This window comes from Ailuropoda melanoleuca, chromosome 8, assembly GCF_002007445.2.
Source record: "Ailuropoda melanoleuca isolate Jingjing chromosome 8, ASM200744v2, whole genome shotgun sequence".
Taxonomy (NCBI): Eukaryota; Metazoa; Chordata; class Mammalia; order Carnivora; family Ursidae; genus Ailuropoda; species Ailuropoda melanoleuca.
This window is the reverse complement of record NC_048225.1, coordinates 119,625,696-119,635,971: the sequence shown is the minus strand read 5'-3', so window position 1 is coordinate 119,635,971 and position 10,276 is coordinate 119,625,696. Positions and strand designations below refer to the sequence as shown.

General features: G+C 46.3%; 1 non-coding gene across 1 annotated transcript; it reads left to right on the top strand.

The window, feature by feature from the left end:
- Window positions 1-9,999: 9,999 nt before the first annotated feature.
- TRNAK-CUU lies at window positions 10,000-10,072 on the top strand. Its single transcript has one exon. It is a non-coding gene; the product is annotated as a tRNA-Lys (tRNA).
- The last annotated feature ends 204 nt before the right edge of the window (window positions 10,073-10,276 follow it).

Sequence of the window (10,276 nt, the reverse complement as noted above, 5' to 3'; positions counted from 1 at the left end):
TTGGTGGGGGAATGAAGGTTGGGTTTTGTTCCAATTCAACCATCTGGCACTTCCTGTTTGTCTCCTTGTAGGGATTCCACAATGACTGATTAAGGGAGGACTGATTTGGATCAAATCAAGTGTAATAAAGGACATCAAAAACTACTTAAATTCAATTTGTGACTTAGTTTGCTCTCTTGAAGTAAAAGATGACTAATAAAAGATTTAAAATTGGGAGGGGGAAGAAGTTACAAAGAAAAATGTGCTCTGCAGCTTAAAAAAATAGAAGTTCATTGTCTTTGGACAAAATGGCATAAATTTCCCCAAATATTTCGATTACATGAACTCACTCCCTTTATTGGAAGTGACTGGATAACGAGATATTTAACTTCATTGAAAACAGATTCCCTTTAGAAGATAATTTCCTCATTATCCTCAGAGGCTCTGGAATCTGCTGTTAGATTCAGAATTCAATTTTGAGTGACTTAAGGGAATAAAACCTTTATAACTTTTCTTTCTGAATTATGGAAGATCAAAGACTGAACGCACCCCTTGAACTAATGTATTATTATAACATCTCATTAGAAACTAATAATTTTTCAATAAATTTAACTTATGACATTAATTTTTAGAAGATTTTTCTAAAATCTTTCAGGAATTACGGTTTTATCTTTTGGTTTTCGATCAGGTTGGTTTACAGGTAGAATAAAATAGCAGACTGTGAACGCTACTGGGCACCTACTGGGATCACGCACTGAGTCCCTCAGTAGTAAGTGAGTTAGATGTGAATTTCTTTATTTAGATGAGGCTCTGATAGGTCATCCAGCGTCATGATGCTGGCGGCATCTAAACTCAGCTCTATTCAAATTCTAAGCCTTTGTTCTTTCTACCCTAGATGCCACTCATCTACCATTAAGCACCGTCTAGTGACACTCCACCCCACCCCACTCCACAAATGAAAAGCCCAAATCTAGAGGAGGGGAAGGGGCTAGTCCGGGCTCCACTGTGAGCTGGCAGCTGGCGTGGGGCTTGCTCAGCAGCAGACAGATCGGGGCTGTCCTTCCTTCCCCGCACACTAGTGATCTGAGTTCAGATCATTTCCTTAATCTCCTTGAGCTTCAGTTCTCTTACCTGTCAAATGAGAACAAACTTACATCATCAGGATGTTCTGAGGGTTAAATGAGCTTATTATATGTCAAATACTTAGCACTAGTGCCTGGCATAGATCAATTAAAGGTAAGTGTTTTCAGTGATGCGAGTAATAATAACGGGAAATAGAACTTAGCCCTGGGAGTTCTGATAAAGGGCTTGTTCTAGTTTGTCATCACTCTAGTCCAGTTATACAAACATACCAACTTTATGACGGGGGCACTTATCCTACCTGTATATTTCTTTATGCCTTTAAACAGATCAGCCTTACTTTAGCCTGCATTTACTTGCAAGTAGAATGTACCTACATTTATCTGCCATGGCCGATGCGCTCCTACAGATACAGCCTGATGCTATTGTTTCCTGGTGTGGCCACTAATTTCCCCGGCCTCTTGAGAAATTTGGAGCTGTGCTTTTGCTCTCTGCATCCTCCTGGGACCCCACCCTGCTGTTCCCTCTGATGAGTCAGCCCTGGCAGGTCCAGGTTCATTACGGATTCCCTGGGATCTCTGGGAATCAGGGGCCCTGTTAATTTGCCTGCATCCCAGCTGCCCAAGCCCCGCCCCCTTTCTGGCAGCCGCTGCCCCCTACAGCTTTCCGATCATATCACAGTCGTTCTTAATTGTCCACGGCTACCTGTCTTTCTTTCTCTCTGTGAACGGAGCTCAGCATGTGGATCACTTTGTACTAATTGTTTATTTAACACGCCTCTCATTTGTCAGTGGGTTTACCTCTGCACTGTTCTTTCCTTCCCTGCTGGGGCAGATGTACCAAAAAACCCTTATTGTTCTAATCCCTCCTGGGCACGGTCCCCGCCCCCCCAATCCTTATCTTCCTCTGGAAGCTTGTACTGACACAGCAGATTCTTACCCTACTCCCTTCGATCCCCCTAAGCACTAACGATTGATTAACCCCAGGAGAACAGATGCTTTATTTACAAAGCCAAGCAGGTTTCTCCCTATTTTTCTCATGCTCCTGCCTCCATTCATCTGACGTTTGTTTGAAAGGAGCTCTCTGTGCATCCCCAAGTGTGTCTTTAAAGGACAGAGTCAGGAAGGTAAGGAAAGTACATAGTGGCTGCTTCTCTTTGCATCTGAAGCTTGATAGCTACGTCTATCCTATAACTGTATCATTTGCACTTATTCTAGAATGAGCTCTATCGTCCACATCTATTCTAGGTCAGGGACACCTACCCGCTGTATCATCCCCATCTATTCTGTATCCTCACCAGGTTGCAATGTTGCTCATAAACTCTCCGGAATTTTAAACTATGGTGGTGACAAGGAACTCACTGTTCTGCTGTGCCCCCTCCCTCTCTGCCAGAAAGCTCTCCTCGCTCTTCAATACGTGTTTCCATTTCAAGTCTTACTTTGCCGTGAAATCTTCCCTGTTGCTGTCTGAGAATCACAAGGGTACTTTGTATTTGACTCTTGGATTTTGCTATTGGACAGATTGTTTTGTGTCATGCTCTGTACATTTTTCTATTGTGTTCTTTTCATGCCTTAATTGTTTCATATGTGCGGCTTTGCACTCCGGACATGTGCTTTAAATGACTTACAGGTAGAATCACCAATGCTCAGATATCCTTCACGCTTCCGTCTTCATCTACTAGATTCGTTCATGGGCATCAGAATGGCCCCAGGAACCTGCCTTCAAAAGATTCCTGGGTCTTTCCCCAGCCCAGCTGAATGAGAAACTCCAGGCGTGGGGACAAAACATCTGTCATTTCAATGAACTCTTAGGGGCTTATGAAGTCACCCTAAGTTTGCTAACAACTACGTTTGGAGATGCCTCTAAAACAGCTTTAAGATTTCTCTTCTTTTCCATTCTCACTGTCCTGGAAGCAAGGTCCGTATCACCCAAAGCACACGTATACATACACACACGCCTCTTTCGTTTAATTTAATATATGAACACCAAACACATACTAATGAATACTTCGTACGTGCCAGACACTGTGGTAGATGTCGACAGAGGCAGACTGTGACCTCTGTCCTCGAGGAGTTGACAATACAGAGAGGAAGGCACACATGGGCGTCCCACACTTAATGAGTGTACAAGGCTAAGAATAGAAATGAGGCTGAAAAGCTAGTCTGCCTCGAGTTTGTGCCTGGAGCGCAGGTGTTAGAGTGTAAGTGCTCTCTGTCCATCCTGTCCCAGCAGTGGCAGGCGTGAAGTTAATTTGTCTTCAATTTCAGAGACGGGGACATGCACCCAAGCAAGGGAATAAACAAACAAAGGAAGGACATGAACGCTCAGTTATGTTCCGTGGGACCAGCATTTCCTCCATGACCCAGGCTCACGAACGTACCCCCTCCATCCGAGAGTGCCCACAAACAGCCTTCGCTCAGGATACGAGCACAGCAGGCAGCGGCAGGTGTCACAACGGGCTGCGGCCTCTCAGTCGGTGCCTGGCCAAAAAAGAACCGTCCTCCTAGGGACTCAGGACCCAGGCTTGGGATAGACAGTCAGAACCTATGTCTCAGGAATAAATTCCTGGGGTAGTGACAGCACTGATTCACGACCGCCCGTTGATACATGGAGGTTGGCGATTCATACTGACCTCTTCAGCAGCCTCGTTTCTCGAAACAGAGCCTCTCATTTCAGAACATCTAACACTTGAAAACAGCTTTTACTGTGGCGGTACCATGGCAACCAAAAAAGGCTTTCCCCCGTTTGTACCAAACAAGAGCTAGAGGTGTTTGACGAGCGCGCAGAAACAGTCTGTAGTTCAGTACAAAGGACATTCAAATAAATTGGCAGGAGTCACTTCTGCCCCTGCAAATTGACAGAGTTGATTTCTAGCCTCTGTCTCTTGTGCTGGGAGCCTTGAAACGTGGCGGGAGCATGAATTCGGGGCAGCTGGCTTTTCTTCCCGCATGTGTCCCCATGTCCGTCACGTGAACATTCTTTTCTGGTGATGTGGGGAATATTTATGCTAATGCCTTGGCTGTGGGCAATATTTTGATCAGACAAGTGCTCCTTAATCTGCGGGTTACTTTTCTAAGTCCTACTTCTCATTTTGGCAGGCGGCAGACTCCTTTGTAGTCTGGGAGGTTTAGATCAGACGAGCATTTTCCAAACCTGGTTGTGCATTAGAAGATCCTGGGTGGCATGTTAAAAATACAGATTCCAGAGACCCATCCAGACCTACTGATTCCAAATCCCCCAATGGAGGGACCCAGGAACTGGCTTTTTCAGCTGTTGCCTGGTGATTTCAATGTAGGCAGGCCTGTCCCTGACACTGAGAACCACCAGCTCAGACACTCCCCAAGGCCCTTCTAGCTTTGCTATGTGTGGATTCAGGAACTTCTTACCCCCTCCTTGCTCCTAACTGCAACCCCACCACCACAACCGTCCGTAAAGTACCTGTCAGCCTCTTTCTTCAGTGACTCCTGGGGGTACTAGGAGCTCTAAGAGTTTTGTGGACATTCAGTAAATGAGCCTTTGGTCCAGTGTATGCAGGTGGCTCATCAGCACTGCTGTCAGATTGCTGAGTAATGGTGGTTCCTTCGAGAGTAATGGGCTGCTTTTGTATAGCACTTAAAGCTCATTTCCAGGCACATGCACACACTTTGATATGGGACTGGAATCGTGAGCCATTTCTGTCCCTCCAGCTGTGTGAGTTGGAATCTGCAGGGGGGACAAGCATGAGAATGAGGCTGACCTGGGGAAATCTGTGGCAACAAAATCAGACAAGGGCTGAGAAGCATCTTTCTGTCTGTATATCCTCCAGTCCAGTGTTTCCTGCTGAGTCAAGCAATCTCCTAGTCATCCAGGAGACTAAGATTTATGCCAGGTGAGAAAGAAGAGTCAGCTGATTTCCTATCTGTGGACAGATGAGCAGTGTAGGGAGGCAGGAGAGCAGAGTGGCTCAGGGGCACTTGGGTGGCTCAGTCGGTAAAGCGGCTGCCTTCAGCTCAGGTCGTGATCCCAGAGTCCTGGGATCGAGTCCCACATCTGGCTCCCTGCTCAGTGGGGAGTCTGCTTCTCCCTCTCCTATTTTTCTCCCCCTGGCTTTTGCTCTCTCTCTCTCTCTTGCTCACTCTCTCTCTCTCTCTCAAATAAATAAATAAAATCTTTTTAAAAAGGAGGGGGCGAGTAGAATGGCTCAGACCAGGGCTCCTGAGGCAGACAAGCCTGCCCTCAAATCCTGCATCCCTCACTTACCAGACTGACTAGCTTCGAAAATTCTCGAGGGACTGATTTTCCCATCATAAAATATGGATGATAACAGTTCTATGGCATAGGGTTATTTTAGAGGTTAAATTTAAAAATCTGTTAAAGCATTCTAGCATCTAGAGGGCCTGACATACAGTCGGTGTTCAGAAAATGCAATAATAGAGTTAATGTGATTCCTATCAGAATATAAACGACAGTGTAATTAGTTTTAATATCCGTCACTGCTCCCCTTCCAGTGAGCGACCACATCACCCCTGTCTGTCAGTATTAGGCCTTCCCTCTTGTGGATAGACCTGGATAAACCCATCCTGCCCGCCTCTTTCTTTCATTCATCATGCAGCCCACACCCTTCCCTCGGCTTACAACATTATTGATTTGGCTCTACCAAACCCGCCCATCACCTGAATATGCCCCTGGCACCTTGATTGCCTTGAGGGATTTGCCAAGTCTCCATCGGAAATCATCTCCTAGGGGAGCCACTGTTTGCTCACCTTCTGCCAAAGAGAGCTTTCTTTTAATTGATTTCAACTAGGTTTCACTTTCCAAGCCCGGCCTCCGCTAGCATTGTTAGCTTATAGGATTGCCATGACAACGAAACGAAATGATGTTCAAACGTACTTAGCACAGTTCCCAGCGTGTGGCGGCACTCAAAACACGTTACGATTTTCATTATTGGACCCAGGGAGCCGGGGGCCAGGTCTTGGTCTCTGGTTGTCCCTAAAGGGCTGCCATTCTTTGCAAATAGGCCTCGGCTGTCAGCTCTTCTCTTTGATGGAAGCACTTTGTCTTCTTTGAACTTGCCAACTTGCAAAATTTTATGGCCTTTACTTGTCCACATACCCTTTTTCCAAAAACTTCATTTTTTTTCATTTTTAATTATATACTTAAAATTATACATATTTTATACAATTCAAAGAATACAAAAAAATATAAAAAGCTGAAAACTGATCTCTCCAATTTAACAGTTTAATATGTAAACTTCTGAACTTTTCTCTATGATATATTTAGGTAACACATGGGATTTTCTGTTTCTTTTTTTTTTTCTTTCTTTCTTTTCAAAGATGGGCTCACACTAGACATAGTATCCCATGACTTGTCTTTTTCTTTTGGTTTGTTTTTGTTTTTTTCCTGCTCAATAAATACCATGAATATTCTTTCCTATTGTGAAATACTCATTTTTAGACAGGGGCTGCATGGAATTTTAAAGTATTGTTTCCAGATTTTTCTATTGCAGCGGATTCTGTCTGGTTTCAATATTGATACGCTTTTTACTAGAGCACTCCACATTAAATATTAATTTTGAGCTTTTTCTGGGATCCTAGAACCCTTGGGGCTCATTGCTGTTGGTGAGAGACAATGAAGGCATCACAATGCTATGATGGGGAAATAAAGGATTTGTGTGCACACAGCCATCAAACCTAGTTTAAAACAATAAAACTGCAATCGTTGTCTCGGTGCACTGTTTGAGGGTAGATAAGAATTAACCTATTTTAGAGACGGGAAAAATGAGGTAAGGGATGGTTTGTAATAACTTTACCTCTATACGGTTCTGATTAAACCCAAAGTCTCTGCCAGACCGATTTTCCATTGAGAAGCATTGTTCTTTCTTTTCTAGAATGATGATCTCAGGAAATACACCAATAACAGGGGTAGCCAGTCAACATCAAGTTGAGAAGAAAAATCCCCAGGAGACAAAGACTTCCTGGCAAAAAAAAAAAAAAAAAAAGATCTTTTCATCAGTGAGATGTGTAAAGTTACTGTTCTCTGGGACTGCTGGCTGACCCTGAGCAAGGAGACGTTCACAGGGAGGGGAAGACACAGGTGGACAAATTCCTGGCCCTTTAGGAATTCCACCGACCCACGTGCATTTATCAGTGCTTCATTGAGCACCTGCACCTGGTCAGGTGAGGGGTTCACACTTGGGATCTACTGGCAAACAAGGCAGACACAGATGCCACCCCGAAGGAGCTCCTGGATCATCGGGACAGAGGCTTCAAGCCCTGCATTACAACGTGGAGAGTTAGGGGCAGTCACAACATTTGTACAAAGTGCTTCTGAAAAATTAATCTGAAGAGAGGCCCCCAAAACACAGGCTGACTTTTGTTTAGGGAGCACCTGCTACTCTGCCTGAGAAGTGAGGTGTAGGGCATGTGAAGTAACAGGAGTGTCTGGCTGGCATCATGCAACCAGCACAGGATAAAGTGGGACAAATCCAGGCCATACAGGGCAGCCTCCTGTTGACAAAGCGAATGCCTCACAGACATAGTCCATTTGCAATCTGCAAGCATCTCTGCTTAGCCTAAAAGGAGGCACTGAAATGCAGGAGATACCCCCACATTATTACTCTCGTGTTGCCCAAGCCTGAGGACGGGTGGTGGATAGGATGGCAGGTGTATACATATACGTATTTCTGTATGCCTATATCCACAGCCTCTATGTCTGAATCTATATGAAACTAAAGCCAGCATCTTTGGTTCATGCATAGAGAGTGGTCCCAACTCCATTCACTTTCTCACTGACCTTAGTCAAGTCACAAATCTCTCCAGGCCTGAGTTCACTTTTCTGCATAATGGGTATGTAAAATGTCTCTCCTGAACAGTGTTCTTGGTGGGGGTGAGGGAGGTGGCATGGGAAAATAAAGCCTAAGAGCGAAGCTCAAGTGGGATCCTTCTTATCACTCCCTATGTCCAGGGTCATATCGCTCCCTACGTCACAGTGTCGGGTGCATAGCGGGCACCCAAGGTGAAGGATCTACATGGCTCTGGGGGCCCCAGCAGCTCTGCAAACGCACTCCATGCGAGCCATGCCCTTTCTGAAATATCCACGTCAGTGCTATCTCTTTGGCAGGGCGTCGTTCTGGATTTTTTAGAAATGGATGCCTAAGTCCCTGGCATGAGGTATAGAGTGTAGAGAACATGACCATATTTTCCATCGCCAAGAATTACTTGGCTCCTCTCTGCCTCCACATTCCTTCCTTCTTTTTCCTCCTTCTGCCTACATTTTCACTCCTTCCTGAAGTCTATTATTCATTTTTCAAAAATACCCAGTGGACAGCCAAATCATACAGAACATCTGCTTTCATAGAGAAGCAGCACACTCAGATGTCTCCAGACCTCACTTAAGAGTTTCAGGATTCCCTGCTGTTTTACCCTTTCTGTTTCTATTCCAGCATCCCACCTGGCAGCCAGGTTCCAACTGAGTCTTCTGGTTTTTATTCTCTAGCATCTTTGACCTATCTCCTTCCCCAGAGCTGGGAGGAAAATAAGGGGCCTTCAGACATGGCCCCACCCCTCAAGGAGCTCAGGATCTCCCACAGCGTCTTCACAGAGCATGGTGGCAGAGTGGGTACCATCTGTGCAAGCCACCATGGAGGGGGGAGCTTCACAAGCAAGCAGAGATGCTTCTGGAGGGGTGGATGGAGTTACTTACTCTCTCGGCAGAGCTGGCATGGGGGTATTAGAGGGCACAGAGCCAGGCCTCTGTGGTGGGAATGGGCAGAGCCTCCGGCTCTGTGCAGGGCGGGTGTGGCTAAGGCTCGCCTCCCGGGTTGAAGAACCCTATCTTGGCTTGGGGGCAGGACCCTCCCCAGCTCCTAGTGGATACCTTGTCTTCACCACAGGGAGGTTAGGTGCTGGCCAAATCTTCCCCAAAGCAATATTCTGGGAACCCGCCTGGGCTGGAAGTGTATCTCCCCAGGGTAGTTTTAGACAAGAAAATGGTCTCCAGGGCAGCCATGTCTCTTCTTTCCCCAGCCTGCAGGGTAGAGGTGTGGGAAGTTCCCAGGGAGTGACAAGCTGCCTGCAGGGCGATTCCAGGAGAGTGGAAGGAGTCCAAGTGGTCACCCAGATCCTCTCCTTTAAAGAGCACCAAGAATCAGAGGCTGGGTTTTCCTTACTTGGGGTGGAGCTGAGGGAGTGCATCTTGCAGGGTAAGCACAGGAGGTCAGCCACGAGGAGGCTCTGAATTCTTCCTCCTCACGGAGACCCTTACGGCTCTGGAGTGAGAGAAGCTTCCCTGCAGGGAGGAAAACTGCAGGATGTACCCAAGCTAACTAGTCAACAAAATCGAGGGTCCAGTCAGAGAAGCAGAGCCACTCTGCTGATTAGGGAATGAGGAACTTCCTAGAGGATTCGCTTTTGCACATATGTGGAAAAGCACGGGGAGGTAAAGATCTGGAAAGGAGATTTGGAAGTCCAGAGAAAAGTTATTCATCAGCCCTTCTGGGGTTCCCCATGTGAATGGACAAGTCAGAGTTGCAGAGAAATCTCGATCCTAGGCTCAGCCAGCTTGTGCAGTGGGACCGTGAGGGGGGCTGGTGTCTCTGGAAGGCTATCTTCTTGTATCTGTGAACTCATAGCCCGATGGTGGGCCTGAGTTGCCATTGGTTGGCAGGATGGAAGTTGGGGGGAAGAGCAGGGCACACTGGGCTCCATCCATACCTCTATGTCCGTCTCACGATAACCTTTGGAGCAAAACGGCTGCTGCTGTTTCTGCTTTGCAAATGTTGTGTAAGTTCTCTTTTGACCAACTCTAACCTGGAAACCTACAGAGATGAGATCTGGGGAAGATAATTCCAGCTTAGCCAAGGTGATGCGGGATAAACCACCACAGCCTATCGATGTTCTAGGCACTGGGTGTGAAGGCAGAGCTCCAGGAGGTCCTGGGCCATTTAAATGTGTGAAGTGGGGTGCCTGGCTGGCTCAGTTGGTAGAGCATGCGACTCTTGATCTCAGGGTCATGAGTTCAAGCCCCATGTTGGGCATGGAGCCTACTTTTAAAAAAATTAGTATAAAATAAAGACATTTAAAAATTTTGTATGAGGTCCCAGAATCTATCTAGCAACATGACGGCACCTTTTAGGAATCTATAAATGGTTCAGCATGACTGGGCCATAGAGTGCAAAATGGTGAGGGTGATGAAGGGATGGGAGGTGGAGTGGTGCCCAGGCCATGTTATTCTGTGATGT